We start from the raw sequence: 18,417 nt of genomic DNA, 5'->3' as shown, positions 1-18,417 counted from the left end.
ACTTAGTGATCACTTACTATATGCTGCTTACTTTTTAACTGTCATATTATTGAATATCCATGTAGGCTCACTCAATTACATTGCCTATAATTAACACTATTACTATTCTTTTTACAGTTTAAGAAATTGAGGCCCCAAAGAATAAAAAAACTTGCCCAAGATGACCAGAAAATAGGAAGAGAATATGAACATAGATAGTTCAAGTCCAAAGCCAGCATTTTTAATATAATTACTTTATACACTGACTCCTTATGAAACATTTTTGTTGTAAAATATGCCACATGTACAGAAAATTACACAAACAAGTACAGCTCACCAAATTATCACAGATAACTACATATCCACCACCCTAGGCAAGAAACAACATTCCTAGCACTCCACAAGCCTACACGTGACCTTCCCAATCTTTACTTAGCCCTGTCCTTCTTAAAGTAACCATCACCCTATCAATGGGAACCATTTTCTTGCTTTTCGTTAAGAGTTAAGTCTCCTAACTAAGCATTTTCAAACAGTATTACTTAATCTGTTTTATGGACTCAATAGAAAGGGAAATGATGCAGAATGTCTTCTTTGGGCCTGCCTTATTTCACTCAACATTAAGTTTGAAAGATTCATGCATACTGTCATAAGGTTTACTCACTTTCATTGCTGTAGAACATAATTTATCAATCTATTGTTGATATGTGGGTTACTTTTGGTTTGGGGCTATTCTGAGAAATGCTGCTATGAATATTCTTGTATAGATCTCTTTGTTACAGTGCATGCACTTTTATGCTGGGTATAAATACAGGAATGAAATGATGGTCATAGAAATTGGAATGTTAAAGTTTCATAGATAACACCAAACTATTTTCTAAAGAGGCTACACCAAATGAATGCTCTCTCTAGCATTGAAGAATCACTCTGCTGCTTACGTACCTGTTCTGTCACTTGGTCACATTATTTTTTATTTGGGATATTTTGGTGGGTAAATGCTTATTTTGTTTATATTTTACTGATAACTTACATTTCTTGGTCACTCAGATTTTGTTTTCAGTTTCCTTATTCTTGGTACATATTGTTTTAAACATCAAACACTACACCAAAATATAAGCCATTCATCTTAAGACATCTTTACAACTGAAGAATACTGTACTGATATTTACAATTAATTTCTGACAACTGAAAACTTATTAGTGATATTGCTAGTCATCAAATATTTCATCAGCTGAATGGAAGCATTCAGTTAAAAGAGAAACACTTCCCCTCCCTTTCTTAGCCTCAAACCAAACAAAAAAAGTCATTTTCACCTGGAAAGAACACTTATTTTAAGCAAATGTTAGCCAGTTTTAAATAATGCCAGCATGCTCCAAAACATGGGAAGTCAAGGTTTCCCAGAGTGAATATGATACTTGAAAAGATAAAACTCTGGCTGAATCTGTTTTCCCCAACTTGCAAAAAGAGAAAGTGCTTATGTCTTTCTAACCGATTCTTCTCTCACAGGCCTTGCTGCACCCTCAGGAGCAACCAGAGAAGGGCTGTGTGCAGCCCAGGCATGCAGGCTGCTCAGGGCAGAGCACGTTCCACGTTCCAGTCACTTAGCTTCACTCCTCAGCTGTTCTCCCTATGACTTTTGGCAGTTTTTGTTTTAGGACATCACACTAGTAAGCTTCTTTTTTCAACTGAAAACTAGCAGATATGCTTGAACATGGTGAAACATAGTACTAGTCATGGCGCTAGTGTGCATGCTCCAAGTCTCCACAGATACCTCATAACATCCTGATTAGAGCAGACATGGTCATTCAAATGCTTGAGGTTAGTGCCTATCTCTCTTGCCCATTTTACCATCAGATGTGGTTCCTTTATTATTTATAGGAGTTTGGGGGGATTTTTTATTGTTGTCATTTTGTGGTGCTGTGGACTGAACCCAGGGCCTTGCACATGTTAGGCAAGTGCTTTATCACTGAGCCATACCCAGCGCCTTATTTATAGTTTTGGATACAAACCTTTTGTCAATTATATGTATTATAATTAACTGCTTCCACTCTGTGATTTACACTTTCACTTTTAATACTGTTATTGATGAACCAAAGTTAATATAGTCTAAACTTATCGATCAATTCTTTCTTCACCAGTCTTTGTGTGTCCTGTTTGACTTTCACTACACTGCAATCTTGAAAATATTCTCCTATTTTATCTTCTTGGAGTTTATTGTATAGGTATACCTTGGAGGTATGGCAGCTTAAGTTCTAGACTACCAGAATAAACTGATTATCATAATAATGCAAGTCACACATATTGTGTGGTTTTCCAGGACATACAAAAATTATGTTTATAATATACTATAGTCTATTAAGTGTGTAATAGCATCATGTCTAAAATCCAATGTATATGCCTTAATGTAAAAATACTTTATTGCTGGTCATTTGCTGTGGCCATACTGTAATTCCAGGAACTCAGGAGACAAAGGCAGGAAGATGGCAAGTTCAAGCCCATCCTGGGCAACTTATCGAGACTTTGTCTCAAAATAAATTTTTTTTAAAAAGAACTGGGGACATAGCCCTTTTTAAGTAGAGTACATGCCTAGCATGCAGAGGCCCTGGGTTCAAACCCCAGTAGCTCCCCCTCAACACACACACAAAAAAACTTTGCTAAAAATGTTAAGTTATTCAAGCATTCTGGGAATTGTAATCTTTTTACTGGTGGAGGGTCTTCTCAATGTCAATGACTGCTGAGTGACCAGAGTGGTGGTTCCTGAAGGCCAGGGTGGCTGTAGCAATTTCTTACAATAAAATAATGAAGTCTGCTGCAGTAGTTCATTCTTCTTCCATAAAAGATTTCTCCATAACATGCAATGGTGCTTGGTAGTATTTTACCCCCAGTAGAACCTCTTTCAAAACTATAGTCAATCCTTCGAACCCTGATGGTGCCTTTTTGACCAAATTTACCTAACATTCTAAATTGGCTTGTCTTTTCAACAGTGTTCACAGCATAGTCACCTGCAGTAGATTCCAACTCAAGATTCTCTGTTCATCTGCACAAAGCAACTCCTCATTCATAAAAGTTATCATGAGATTGCAGCAATTCAGCCGCCTTTTCAGACCCATTTCTAACTCTAGTTTTGTTACTTCCTCCACTGAAGTCTTCAACCCCTGGAAGTCATCCATGAGAGCTGGAATCAACTTATTCCAAACTCCTATTAATGCTGATGTTTTGGTATCCTCCCAAGAATCATAAATGTTCTTAATGTCACCTAGAAATAGCGAATCCCTTCCAGAATGTTTTCAATTTACTTTGCCCAGATCCTTCTAAGGAAACACTATGATACTATCTATGTATTTCTTAAATAAGACCTAAAAGTTGAAATTACTCCTTGATTCACAAACTATGGATGTTGCATTACGAATCATGAAAATACATTAATTTCATTCTACATCTCCACCAGAGCTCTTGAGTGGTAAGCAGTAATGTTTCTGAAAGGTCTCAACAATGGACTTCAAATATTCAGTAAGTAAGCCATGTTGCAAATAGATGTGCTGTCATCCAGCCTTTGTTGTTCCATTTGTAGAGGAAGGGCAGGCAGAGTAGACTGCCCTAGAATTTGGAGAATGGTAAATGAGGACTCGCTTCAACTAAAAGTCACCAGCTGCATTAGCTACTACAAGGTAGTCAGCCTGTCCTATGAAACCAGGTATTGACTTCTCCTGTCTAGCTATGAGCGTCTCGATGGCATCTTCTTCCAACATAAGGCTGTCTTGCATTGAAAATCTGGTTTGTTTGTTTGTTTGTTTTGTTTTTTTAGTGAACACTTCATCAATTATCATACCTGGAAGACTTGTTGGAGCTTCTAAATCATTAGTATTTGTTGCTCCACTATGCATTTTTATTATGGCAATGGCTTCTTTCCTTGAACTCCACAAACCACCCTCTGCTACCTTTAGACTCTTCCGCAGTTACTTCATCTCTCTCGGACATCACAGAATTGAAGAGTCAGGGCTTTGCTCTAGGTTACACTTTGGCTTAAGGAATTGCTATGGCTGATCTGATCTATCCAAACTATTAAAATATTCTCCCCATCAGCAGTAATGGTGTTTTTCTTTCTTGTCACTCATGTGTTTTCTGAAGTAGCACCTTTTAAGTTTCTTCAAGAAGTTTTTCTTTGTATTCAAAAATTGGCTAACAAGAGGCCTCGCTTTCAGCCTAACTTGGCTTTCTACATGCCTTCCTAACCTAATCACTTCTAGCTTTTGATTTAAAATGAGAAACATGGAATTCTTCTTACACTTTGAACGAGTACTCAGAGGTCACTGTAGGGCTAATCCATCTGTAAGAAGCAACTCCTCATCCATTAAAGTGTTATCATGAGATTGCAGCCATTCAGTCACATCTGAAGATGTGACTGGCTAATTTCAGTAGTGTTGTGTCCAGAGATTACAGAGACAGAGGAGAGGGAGAGACAGGGGATCAGCTGGTTGACGGCAGTCTGAACATACACATTTATTATAAGGTCATTGTATTATATGAGTAAAGTTCATGGTACCCCAAAACAATATACATACTAACATTAAAGATCACTGATCACATATCATCATTAACAGATAGAACAAAAATGCAAAAGCTTGAAATATTGTGAGTTTACAGAAATGTCACAGTGACATGAAATAAGAACATGCTACTGGGAAAAAATGGTGCTGACACAGTTGCTCCATCCAAGATTATCACAAACCTTCAATTAAAAAAAAAAATGCAATTATCTGTGAAGCACCATAAAACAAAGTATGCCTAAACTGCCACTCACATTTTGATCTATAATCCATCTAAAGTTGATTTTTTTGCATATGGTATAAAAGGTAAAGATCAAGTTTCCTTTCTTTCCTTTCTCTTAGGTTATTCAATTTTCCCAGCAACATTTACCATCCTTTCTCCATTGCTCTATGGTGTAATCTTTGTTACAAATCAAACATTCACATGAATTTGTGTCTACATTTTTAATTATATTGCTAGGACCTAGCTGGCTATTCTGTAGGAGATTTTAAGTAATTCTTGATATCCGATAGAGCAAATATTTCCATAGTCTTACTCATGAGTGTCTTCTCTATTTGCAGCTTTTATTTCTGCATATATTTTGGAAGCAACTTGTCAAATTTCACTACCCAAAAAACAAAAACAAAAACAAAAATTACAAAGCCCTCTGGGATTACTGTTGGGATTGCATTTTATCTACAAATTAAGTTGGGAAAAAATGATAGCCTTACAATACTGAGTCTTCTCTATAACTATGGTACATTCTTCCATTTATTTATTCTTTAATTTTTCTCAATAACAATCTTCTGCATAAGGTTTTGCATAGATATCTGAACTTCCATGTTACTCTATGGTAAATGCATGGTTTGTGTCTCCCCTAAAGATTCATGTGTAAGAAACGTGGTCCCTGGGGTGGAGGTATTACAAGACCTTTAAGAGGTCAGGCCTTCCATGTATGTCAAACAAATCCTTCTCAATTTCAGAAACCAAATAGACCATAACACAATAATACTAGGTGATTTTAACACGCCTCTCTCACCACTGGACAGATCTTCCAAACAAAAATTGAACAAAGAAACCACAGATCTCAATAACACAATCAATAATTTAGACTTAACGGACATTTATAGAATATACCATCCAACCAAGAGCGAATACACTTTCTTCTCAGCAGCACATGGATCCTTCTCTAAAATAGACCATATATTATGCCACAAAGCTAATGTAAGCAAATACAAGAAGATAGAGACACTACCTTGTATTCTATCAGATCATAATGGTTTGAAGTTAGAAATAAATGAAAGAGTAAAAAACAGAAGCTACTCCAACACCTGGAGATTAAACAATATGCTATTACATGATGAATGGATAACAGAAGATATCAGGAAGGAAATTAAAAAATTCCTAGAGGTAAATGAGAACAAAGAAACATCATATCAAAATCTTTGGGACACTATGAAAGCAGTACTTAGAGGAAAATTTATTTCATGGAGCGCATTCAATAAAAGAAGTAAAAATCAACAAATAAACAACCTAACACTTCAGCTCAAAGCCCTAGAAAAAGAAGAACAGACCAACACCAAAAGTAGTAGAAGACAGGAAATAGTTAAACTCAGAGCTGAAATCAACGAAATTGAAACAAAAGAAACTATACAAAAAATTGACAAAATAAATAGTTGGTTCTTTGAAAAAATAAACAAAATTGATAAACCCTTAGCCACTCTAACAAAGAGAAGACGAGAGAAAACCCAAATCACCAAAATTCGGAATGAACAAGGAAATATCACAACAGACACGATTGAAATACAAAACATAATTAGAAGCTATTTTGAAAATCTATATTCTAACCAAATAGAAAATTTCGAAGACATCAACAGGTTTCTAGAGACATATGAATTGCCTAAATTGAACGAGGAGGACATACAAAATTTAAATAGATCAATTTCAAGTAATGAAGTAGAAGAGGTCATCAAAAGCCTACCAACAAAGAAAAGTCCAGGACCAGACGGGTTCTCAGCCGAGTTCTACAAAATCTTTAAAGAAGAGCTCATTCTAATACTTCTCAAAGTATTCCATGAAATAGAAGAGGAGGGTACCCTCCCAAACTCATTCTATGAAACCAATATTACCCTGATACCCAAGCCAGACAGAGATAAATCGAGGAAAGAAAATTTCAGACCGATATCATTAATGAACACTGACGCAAAAATTCTCAATAAAATTTTAGCAAATCGCATACAAAAATATATTAAAAAGATAGTGCACCACGATCAAGTAAGTGGGTTTTATCCCAGGGATGCAAGGTTGGTTCAACATCCGGAAATCAATAAACGTAATTCACCATATCAATAGACTTAAAGTCAAGAACCACATGATTATTTCAATAGATGCAGAAAAAGCATTTGATAAAATACAGCACCCCTTCATGCTCAAAACACTAGAAAAAATAGGGATAGTGGGAACATTCCTTAACATTGTAAAGGCCATCTATGCTAAGCCCATGGCCAATATCATTCTAAACGGTGAAAAACTGAAAGCATTCCCCCTAAAAACTGGAACAAGACAGGGATGCCCTCTTTCATCACTCCTATTCAATATCGTTCTTGAGACTCTAGCCAGAGCAATTAGACAGACCAAGGAAATTAAAGGAATACGAATAGGAAAAGAAGAACTCAAACTAACCCTATTTGCGGATGATATGATTATATACTTAGAGGAACCAGGAAATTCCACCAGAAAACTGTTAGAACTCATAAGTGAATTCAGTAAAGTGGCAGGTTACAAGATCAATGCTCATAAATCCAATGCATTTTTATACATAAGTGAGGAATCCTCAGAAAGAGAAATTATGAAAACTACCCCATTCACCATAGCATCGAAAAAAATAAAATACTTGGGAATCAATCTCACAAAAGAGGTAAAAGACCTCTACAATGAGAACTACAGAACACTAAAGAAAGAAATCGAAGAAAACCTTAGAAGATGGAAAGATCTCCCATGTTCTTGGATAGGGCGAATTAATATTGTCAAAATGGCCATACTACCAAAAGTGCTATACAGATTCAATGCAATCCCAATTAAAATCCCAATGACGTACCTTACAGAAATAGAGCAAGCAATCATGAAATTCATCTGGAAGAATAAGAAACCCAGAATAGCTAAAGCAATCCTTCGCAGGAAAAATGAAGCAGGGGGTATCGCAATACCTGAACTTCAACTTTATTACAAAGCAATAGTAACAAAGACGGCATGGTACTGGTACCAAAATAGACAGGTAGATCAATGGTACAGAATAGAGGATATGGACACAAACCCAAATAAATACAACTTTCTAATACTAGACAAAGGCGCCAAAAATATGCAATGGAGAAAAGATAGCCTCTTCAACAAATGGTGCTGGGAGAATTGGAAATCCATATGCAACAGAATGAAACTAAACCCATATCTCTCACCCTGCACAAAACTCAACTCAAAATGGATTAAGGACCTTGGAATCAGTCCAGAGACTCTGCAGATTATAGAAGAAAAAGTAGGTCCCGATCTTCAACATGTCGGCCTAGGACCAGACTTCCTCAACAGGACTCCCATAGCACAAGAAATAAAAGCAAGAATCAATAACTGGGATAGATTCAAACTAAAAAGCTTTCTCTCAGCAAAGGAAACTATCAGTAATGTGAAGAAAGAGCCTACAGAGTGGGAGAATATCTTTGCCAATCATACTTCAGATAGAGCACTAATCTCCAGAATCTATAAAGAACTCAAAAAACTCTACACCAAGAATACAAATAATCCAATCGACAAATGGGCTAAGGAAATGAACAGACACTTCACAGAAGAAGATGTACAAGCAATCAATAAACATATGAAAAAATGTTCAACATCTCTAGTAATAAGAGAAATGCAAATCAAAACCACCCTAAGATTCCATCTCACCCCAATTAGAATGGCGATTATCAAAAATACAAGCAACAGGTGTTGGCGAGGATGTGGGGAGAAAGGTACACTCATACATTGCTGGTGGGGCTGCAAATTAGTGCAGCCACTCTGGAAAGCAGTGTGGAGATTCCTTAGAAAACTTGGAATGGACCCTCCATTTGACCCAGCTATCCCACTCCTTGGCCTATACCCAAAGGATCTAAAATCAGCATACTACAGAGATACAGCCACATCAATGTTCATAGCTGCTCAATTCACAATAGCCAGACTGTGGAACCAACCTAGATGCCCTTCAATTGACGAGTGGATAAAGAAACTGTGGTATATATACACAATGGAATATTACTCAGTCATAAAGAATGACAAAATTATGGCATTTGCAGGCAAATGGATGAAATTGGAGAATATCATGCTAAGTGAGATAAGCCAATCTCAAAAAGACAAGGGACGAATGATATCGCTAATAAGTGGAGGATGACACATAATGGGGGGGAGGGAAGGGTCAGTGTTAGGGTTAGAGTTAGGGTTAGGGAGGGGGGCAAGTATGGAGAAAGAAAGTACTGTATAGAGGGTAAAGAGGGGTGGGAGGGGTGGGGGGAAGGGAAAAAATAACAGAATGAATCAAACATCATTACTCTATGTAAATTTATGATTACACAAATGGTATGCCTTTACGCCATGTACAAACAGAGAAACAACATGTATCCCATTTGTTTACAATAAAAAAAAAAATAGTGATTATTTACTTTGACTCGTTTAATGGTCAGGAGAACTAGTTAGAGAGGATTGCTATAGCTCACTTAACTAGGAGCTCTCTCAGAACTAAGGTGGCTGCCCTGGCATTTGTCAAACACCTTTAAAGGGTTGGGCATGGTGGCCACACTGGGGTCATGCTCTTGGAAGGCAGTTCTCATGCATCCCCTTGAGTTCTCACTAGGTTATCATAAAAGGAGAAAGCTGGCCCCTCCTGTTTGAGATGTGCCCACGTGCCACTTGTTGCAACATGCATCCCCCCACTGCTATCCACCTTGAGGTGATGCAGCCAAGGGGCAGCCCCTGCCACAGGGCCTGTGTTATGCCAGTTGGACTTTGAACCTCCAGAACTTGAACTAAACAAATCTCGTTCTTCTTAAGTAACTTGTCTCAAGGATTTTGCTATAGTGATAACAAGCTAACACAATTAACACAATAATTTTTTTTTTTTTTTTTTTTTTTTTTGGTGCTAGAGATCAGACCAACAAGGCCTTGCACATGCAGGCAAGTGCTCTACCACTGAGCTATGTCCTCAGCCCTAAATACTTTTATTTTTTAACTCTTGCTGGTATATATAAATGCATCATGATTTTGTGTATTGGCTTTATACCCAGCAATCCTACCCAAATTACTTATTAATTCCAATAATTTATCCATAGCTTCTTTGGGATTTCCAGGTATACAGTCATCACTTATAACCAACAAATTCAAAAGTATTCCTTTCTAATCTCTGCATCTTTCATTTTTCTGGCCTGACTGCACTAGCTAGAATATCCAGTAAAATGATGAATAGAAATGGTGAGGGGTGGTCACTCTTAACTTTTTCCCAATCTTAAGAGGAAAACATTCAAATTTCGCCATTAAATGTGATGCCTGTTGTGGATTTTTTTATAGTTATGTTTCATCTAATTAAGGAAGTAGCCTTTGACTCCTAGCTCCTAGTTTACTATGAGTTTTTTTTGGTTGGTTGGGGGTTTTTTGGGTTTTATGGTACCAGTGATTTAACCCAGGGATGCTTAACCACTGAACCACATTCTGAGCCCTTTTTATATTTTATTTAGAGATAGGGTCTTCCTGAGTTGCTTAGGGCCTCACTAAATTGCTGAGACTGGCTTTGCCTCAGCCTCCAGAGCTGTGGGATTACACGTGTGCATCACCAAATCACAAATGGATCAATTTTATTACCTTCTTTTGTATCTATCAAGTCAATCATAACTTTTCTCCTCTATTCAAATGGTGCTTTACATTGATTTTTTTTAATTAAAACAACTTTGCATTCCCAGAAAAACACAACTTTGTCACTTGCACTTCTGAATTCATTCTTTTATTCTTCTTATTAATGTTTTATCGATGATTTTTTGCACCTATGTTCAAGTGATACTAAATTGTTATTTTCCTTTCATCTGGAATCATTCTGATTCTGTCTGAAGGATTTAGTTATTCCTCTAGTACAAGTTATTCCTGTAGTAATAAATCTTGTTTTTGATTGTCTAATTACCTTTTTTTCACCTTCATTTTTGAAGACTTTTCACTGGAAAAACATTCTATATTGGCAGTATTTTCTTTCAGTAAAGACAATCTAGACTTCACTACTCTGTGCAGAAAAGGTCTCGCTTTTTTTTTTTTTTTTTTTTTTTGTACCAGGCACTGAATCCAGAGGTGCTGAACCACTGAACCACATCTCCAGCCCTTTTCATTTTTCATTTTAAGACAGGTTTCGCTAAGTTCCTGAGGCTGGTCTTGAATGTTCGTGACCCTCTTGACTCAGCCTCCCACCGCTGCAATTACAGGTGAGTGCCACCATACCCGGCATGCTCTGATTATTTTTAATATTTCTTTTTGCTCTGGTTTTACAACAGTCTTAACTAGTAACTCCAAAATCTAGTATCCCTACGGATCCATCTTCACTATTGCTTCTTTGAATTTTTGTTCATGGTGTTGCTTCATTTTATGTGTCTAGTCTTGTGTTTGCTTAATTTTTTGGTCATTTTTTATATATGACAAAAATTGTTCTTCCAAAATCATTTGTAGAAATAACTTGAAGTCTAGAATGATCCTTTAGATAGAACTTATCTGTGCTCCAACCAGACATCTGGGGGAATTAGCACCCTGCAATTACCTGAATCCGATTCACACACAGAGTTGTTTCTGAAGCTGAGCTACAGTTCCTGCAATGTTCTTGTCTTAGTCAGCTTTCCCTTACTGCAACAGACACATGAGATAATCAACTTGTAAAGAGAAAAGCTTTACTCTGGCTAGTCCATATTGCCTCTTTACTTTGGGCAAGGCAGCACATCACAGTGGCAGCAGTGTTGAAGCAAAACCACTAACCCCCTGCAGGCAAAAGAGAGAAAGAGAAAAGGACCTGACTCCTACAAGCCCTTTTGAGAGCATGCCTCCCCACAGTGACCCCAAAATCTCCCATTAGTCCCAAGCTTTTAAAGGTTCTACCACCTCCCCTCAGCACCATGCTTATGACTAAGCCTTTAACACATGGGTCTTAAGATCCAAATGACAGCAGCCCCCATTCTAGGTCATGGCCTTTCATTGTTCTAACCCAGAGAAAATGGATTTCATTAGGTTTTCCCCAACTCAATGAGTCCTTGACATTAATTCCTATCACTGCAGTCCACAAAGTCACTTTTCACGGTCTTGCTGCTTGGCCTCCCCATTCAGAAATTACAGACTCTCATCCTTGGAACTCTACTGTTATTATTTTCACATGGATCATAGCCTGGAAATTCATTAACTTGCTATCTCTCCCATATCTTTGAGTAGATGTTTATATTTCATCCATATTTTCTAATTGTCCCCAGTGAGAAAACTAGCCCAATGACCTAGCTTGCCATCACTAAAAATAAAAAAATTTAAAAAAAATAACCAAACACATACTGCCTCTTCATCTTTTTGAATTTGAATATCTTAGTAAATATAATGAAAACTAAATAGAAATTTAGAATTTTTTGCCTTCTCCCTCTCATTAACAATATCAGTTTAGGGCTGGGGTTGTAGCTCAGTGGCAGAGCACTTGCCTACCATGTGTGAGCCGCTGGGTTCGATCCTCAGCACCACATAAAATAAATAAGTAAGATAAAAGTATTGTGTCCATCTACAACTAAAAAAAAAAAAAAAAAAAAAAAATCAGTTTATCTAAGTAGGTTCTATTTTCTTTTGGCTTATCTTGTCATTCATGTCATACATGATGAAGATTTTAATAAGGCTTACATTTTAAATGGAAAGGAAATTAGCACAAAAATAATGGAAGACAGCAGTGGATTTAAACATCATAAAGCTAATCCCCCAGGATATTGACAACCTTTATTCCATTTAAAAAGTCATCTGAGACAAAAAAGCCCAGAAAAGGTCAATACCTGATGAGCAGAAAGGCAATGGGGTCACATAGAAAGGTTCTACTCTAAGACATAAACACAGTGAGGAATCCTATGGCATGCTTGTGTGTATAAATATATATATATTTTCTGAATAGGAAATATACCCCCATTATTCAAAATTCAAAAAGCATAAAAGTATATAGTGAAAACTTCCTCCAATGTCAGTCCCCATTTCCAAAAACATTGTGTTCTTAGGGTTTGTGGTGTTTCAGAGATATTTTATGCATATAAAAAATGGCACATATATATGTACGTATATACATGTTCTTTTTCACTTTTTTCACAAATATTGAGAATAGGCACACTACTGTGTACTTTTTCTGCTTTTATCTGACTCCATAGCTATACATGAAAAGCTACCTCATTCTTTTCTATAGCTGAGTAATATTTCATTGGATGGATAATCAATAATTTATTTTACCTAGTTCTCTACTGATACACATTTATGTTTGTTCTAATTCTTTACCATTACATACTGTACTATAATAATCTTGTATGCATGTCATTAAGTGGTAGTATGAATAAATCATAAACCTATAGGACTGAGTCCTGGAAGGAATGGGTCAATGGAAAATACATTACAATTTTGATAAATCTTAATGAATTGTCCTCTATAGCACCAATTTACAGTCCCACCAGCAAGAAAGTATTATGAGTTAGGTTAAACATTTTTAATATGTTAAGAGCTATTTCTCATAGAGTCTTAACAGCTTTCTGTGTACAGCACAAAAAAAGTGAAAAGAAAATATTGCTTTTTATTTTTAAGTTTTAAGGAATGCCCTAAATTATGTAATAACTGCTGGTAAAACAACTTGTAATTGGATTCAGAGAGACAGGAAGTAAGGAGACAGAAAAACATAAATTTATTTTCAGAAGTGTAAAGTGTGGGAGACACAATCATGTTTGAAAGCAAGAAAGCAATTTTAAGCTGTTTTTTAGGTTTCCTAAATTTATTTTGTGAAATTTAAACCACTACATAGAAGGAGAGGCCAATTTTTCTATAGTGTAACTTCTAATACATCAGCCAAATATAAACCAATTCTACAAACTCCTAGATCAGCAAAAACAGGTCAAGTTTCACAAATTAAGACTTTATATGGGAACATGTTATTTTTAAAACTTTTAATGAACATATATTTATTTTCTAAGCAATTGTAAAGATTATGTTTATTTCTGAATGATTAGAAAAAAAACTGATCCATCAAATTAGTAAATCATGGATATTACTTAGAACAAAATAAAAATTTAAGAGTCAAGTTAAAGAAAAAAGTAATCAAGTAATATTGAAATAATAATTTCTAATGTGAGAAATGCACTACCGTGGCTCCTGACTGGCCAAGATCTTGGAAATAGTGAACAGAAAAGGAAAAACAGATCAAGAATATGATTTATAATAAATGACCTCTAACACAAAGGTGAGGCAGAAAAAAAAGAAATCTTATTAAAATAATCAAAATTTACAATATTTTAAGTGTGAGTTTTCATGTTCCCAGAGTATGATTTCAGATATTCTGATCATGCTACAGATTCTACCTTACTGTGTGTTTTGTATTTTCTCTACAAAGTAAACCAAAAGACAGATTTTCTTCCAAAGCATCTGAACAGCAGGTCAGGGTTCTTTAGAACAGGTCTCAGAGGACTTACCCTTCACTTAATGGGCTGCAAGCAGATAATTAGCCTGGGCTTTTGGATTCCAGTGCAGAGGAACCAAAAGCAGGCTATGTGGTTATAGACTCAAGAGGCTTTAACGAAAACAAATTGGCTGAGTTTATGTTTCAACTAAATCCAGTGACCACGTGACCCAGTTTCTCCTTAGCCTTTAAGAAGGGGCATGCTTCTAAGTGATCATTCAGATTACATACCTTGGGTTGCACTGTATGGACCAAACTATGACATGACTAATCAATGAACATTGTAAAAATAATAGCACTACCAGAAAAAAAAAATTTGTGTGACTACAGCCCCAGACCACAAATTTTGGGCCCCAGCCCCAGCCCACAAATTTTTTAAGTTCTGAAATAAAATCACAATAGAAAACTAATAAAAATAAAGCCTCTTTGGCATAAATTTCTACCCCTCAGCACAATACGGCAACTACCAATTTTTAAATTTTAATTAATTTCCACTGAAACAGCCACAGATACAGAATATTTCTAACACTGCAAAAAGACTTAACTGCCTTAGACCTACATTAGACCCAGGAACAAATTTACCTGATCTATTTCCAGTCCTCGACATCTAAATGCACTGATAGATTCTTGGGATGATGTATACCAAACTTAAGTTCTTGCTGCCATAATAGACTTGCCTTTTATTTTCCCCAAAGCTCTCTAGACTTAAAAAAATTATCTGCTCTGAAGTGATGCAACATATATGCCTCAGAGAGTTTCATGACATAAAGAATAATTTTCCTCTCCTCTGGGGAACTGGAGAATCCCGGTGCCCCAAATAAAAAAACTATTAAAAACAATTACAGTTCATTAAACAATAAGAACACCATGACCACTGCAGAGTGCATTTATAAGAACATAAACCCTTTTCCTTTTCACCAAAACTTCAGCTAACAAACATGAAGACTCTCTGCAGAGAACACATTTTAAAAACAAGTTATAGTTATTTTGGATATGACAAATTCTTGGTTTGAAAGAATAAGATACTTTGAAAAACCAAAATCCTTAATTCAATAACAAGTGACTATCTAACCTCATTTTTCACTGATGTTTTCTAACAGAAGGTTTAAAAAATCCTCTTGCAATTTCATTTCTTAGCAGCTCTCTGCTTACTCACCAGATCCTTTTCCAGTGGAAAGCGGTAGACAAACTTCTAATTTTAAAGTTTTCTAGGTTTACTCCCAAGTCTATAAAACTCTCGTCCAAGCTAAATGCAGCACTTCCACAGTGTCTTGGAAACCCAGTTTAACTCCGACCTGGGGTTTCTCAAAACAAGCACTACTGACATTTGGAGCCAAATTCTCATTGCAAGGAGTATCCTGTGCATTACAGGATGATAGCAACATCCCTGGTCTATACTCACCAGATGTCAGTGATAGGTGCCCCAGGTGTGACAACCGAATGTGTTTCCAGACATTGCCACATGTTCTCTAGGGGTGCAAAATTATTCCTGGTTGAGAACTACTGCTCTAACCCAAGGAGCATTCTTGGTTACCTGAGCCCTAATTTCCCCACATTCATGGATGCTCTTTCAGACTTTTCTGCTGACTTTTTCATGGTTCAACTCAGTCAAAATTTCTGAAACCTCTAATGTAAGTCATCAAGGGTTATAAGAGAAAAACAGGCAAGATAGATTACATACCTACCTTCAAGAAGGTTTCTTGGGGGACAAGTACATAAAGAACTTTAAAGACATCCAATTATAAAACATTTTGAACTGTTCATTTTTTTTAAAACTGTGGAATTCTCATCTCACCAAACTGAAAACACCTTGAGGGCAAAAATTATAATTTTTTCCTGGAATTCCAATACTTGGTTAGTAGACAATAAAAAAAGAAACAACTGCAAATTTCATCGTCAAAAAGTGGGCAATTTCATATAGACAGTAAAAACTCCAGAGCTAACTTGGACAAGTTAAGTTACCCTCTCCCGTGTATACTTTCAGAGTATAAAATGGCAAGAAAATGATTGTTGAAAAGATTAAATCAAATAGTACAGGTAACTCTTTTTCCATATTCTGGCACAAAGTAAGCATTCAATACATGTAAGCTGTCATTCCTATTATTTTATTAGCAATAAATCTTACCTCAAAAGGAAGAGCTCACCCTGGACTACAATAATAAATCCTGACAGGGCATAAACAGAAATCAACTGTCACACTGCTTTCTGAGGAAAAGCAGAAAGTAAAAGCATTTCTACAATGTCCTTGAAGGAACAAGTGAACGCAGGAGCCAATCAGGGAGACAGGGAACCACACTCAGAGACAAATCCACTATCTTCAAATATATTCTTAAGACCTTTCTATTAAAAATGAAAGTTGGGGGCTAGGGAGATAGTTCAGCTGGTAGAGTGCTTGCCTTGCAAGCACAAGGCCCTGAGTTCGATCCCCAGTACCGCGAAAAAAATAAATAAATAAATAAATAAAAAGAAAGTTGGGCCGAGGGTATAGCTCAGTGGTAGAGTACTTGTCTAGCATGTGGAAAGGCCTGGGTTCAGTCCTCAGCACCATTAAAAATAAAATAAAAATGCCTGGATATGTTTTCCATAAACACATAAGACCCTAAAAGAAAAGTTAAAACTAATTTATAAATATTGGCACACACACAGGAGTGTTTATGACACATATGCTTTTTTTTCACTGCAGGCATTGAACTCAGTGGCCCTACTACTGAGCTACATATTCCCACCAAAGGCACAGACAGGTTTATTTAGAAAAGCAGATACTTAAAGGGGTAATGGGAATAATCTCAAAAGAGACACCTTTGGGGTAAAGTGAGGAAAATACATTCAAGGGAGAATGAAGGCTATCTCCAGAGGGAGAGACAACTCCTGGCCCTTTTTATTTTTTGTTTTGAGACACAGTCTCACTAAGTTGCCCATGCTGGCCTTAAATTTGCCATCCTCCTACCTCAGCCTCCCAGTAGCTGGGATTACTGGAATTTGGCCATGCCCAGAAAGACATATCCTTTATAAGTGCATGTTTGCTTAATCTTTACTCTTTTAGAAATTAGCTTAGAATTTCTTCTCCCCACCCACCAGGCCCTGGGGATGGAACCGGAGCCTCACATCACTGTGCAAGTGCTCTACCAACAGGTGACAACCCAGCTCTGCTTAAAAATTTCTATGGCCATAATATTAAATATATGCCATTAATTTTTATTTTAACATAAAGTATAAAAAGTTCAAAAAGTTCAAAATTCAAAGGCAAAATTGCTTATTCTGTTTTTATTTTTTGTTTTTTGGGTTTTTTTGTTGTTTTTTTTTTAATACCAGGGATTGAACTCAGGGGCACTTAACCACTGAGTCACATCCCCAGCTCTATTTTGTATTTTTATTTAGAGAAAGGGTCTCACTGAGTTACTTAGGGCTTTGCTAAGTTGCTGAGGCTGGTTTTGAATTCATGATCCTCCTGCCTCAGCCTCCCGAGTCCCGGGGTTACAAGGGTGCACCACCACTCCAGGCTGTTAGATGTTTTAACATACTAAGATCATAGCGAGAGAGCTGGGTGGTTCACAAGTAGGTGTTTATGTGTTTGGGTGAAGCAACATTAGGAGACGGGAGACATCTGGGATACAAGTAAGAAAGCCACCACTATTTGGAAGAAATACATCCAGGAACACCTCCTCTGGCAGCACTGGGTTTTATTCTCATAATGGATACTGGAATGTAGTGGGTACCTTGGCAGACTCAGGGCCTCATACAGTACTCCCGACAATCCTACGAGGCAACCACTATCAGGACCCACATCTTACAGAGGAGGAAACTGAGACTGATAAGGGACTTGCCCAAGGTCACTTAAGAGGTAGGAGAATTGTACTCCAACCTAGGCTCCATAGATGTGCCTCAACCACTGTACTTCATGGTGTCTACTTTAATTTCAGGCCTGGAAATGATTTATTTACTACTTGGTGAGGCCATTTCAAAGAGCAAGCATCCTTTCAGATGCATCGGTGTGGTGATCCTGAGACTGAGAGGTAAAAGTGGAATACTCTGTCCCTTTCATCTCTGCACAATGAAGTAACCCATACAGAGCAACTTGTTTGGGTGGAAACGGACAGTCCTGAACAAAAGTGCGAGAGCCTTGGAGAACGGGAGATGGCCAAAATTCCCGCTGCAGCCTGTGTGCTGCCTTTGCTTTGGCGACCGTGTTCTTTGGAGACCTC

The 18,417-nt window shown here is 36.9% G+C and overlaps 1 protein-coding gene and 1 long non-coding RNA gene across 5 annotated transcripts in view; both read right to left on the bottom strand.

Annotated features, from left to right (window-relative positions):
* Positions 1–18,417, bottom strand: part of TMED8 (transmembrane p24 trafficking protein family member 8) — a 48,644-nt gene that overhangs the window by 29,410 nt on the left and 817 nt on the right. The gene's annotated exons all lie outside the window — the stretch shown is intronic.
* On the bottom strand, positions 3,752–17,887 carry LOC306655607. The gene is made up of 2 exons (XR_013762302.1): positions 9,323–17,887; positions 3,752–5,472 (listed from the first exon to the last, which is right to left on the bottom strand). It is a non-coding gene; the product is annotated as an uncharacterized lncRNA (long non-coding RNA).

This window comes from Sciurus vulgaris (genome assembly GCF_902686455.1).
Source record: "Sciurus vulgaris genome assembly, chromosome: 2".
NCBI classification, from domain to species: Eukaryota; Metazoa; Chordata; class Mammalia; order Rodentia; family Sciuridae; genus Sciurus; species Sciurus vulgaris.
The sequence above is the reverse complement of the archived record's forward strand: the minus strand, read 5'-3'. Positions and strand labels throughout refer to the sequence as shown.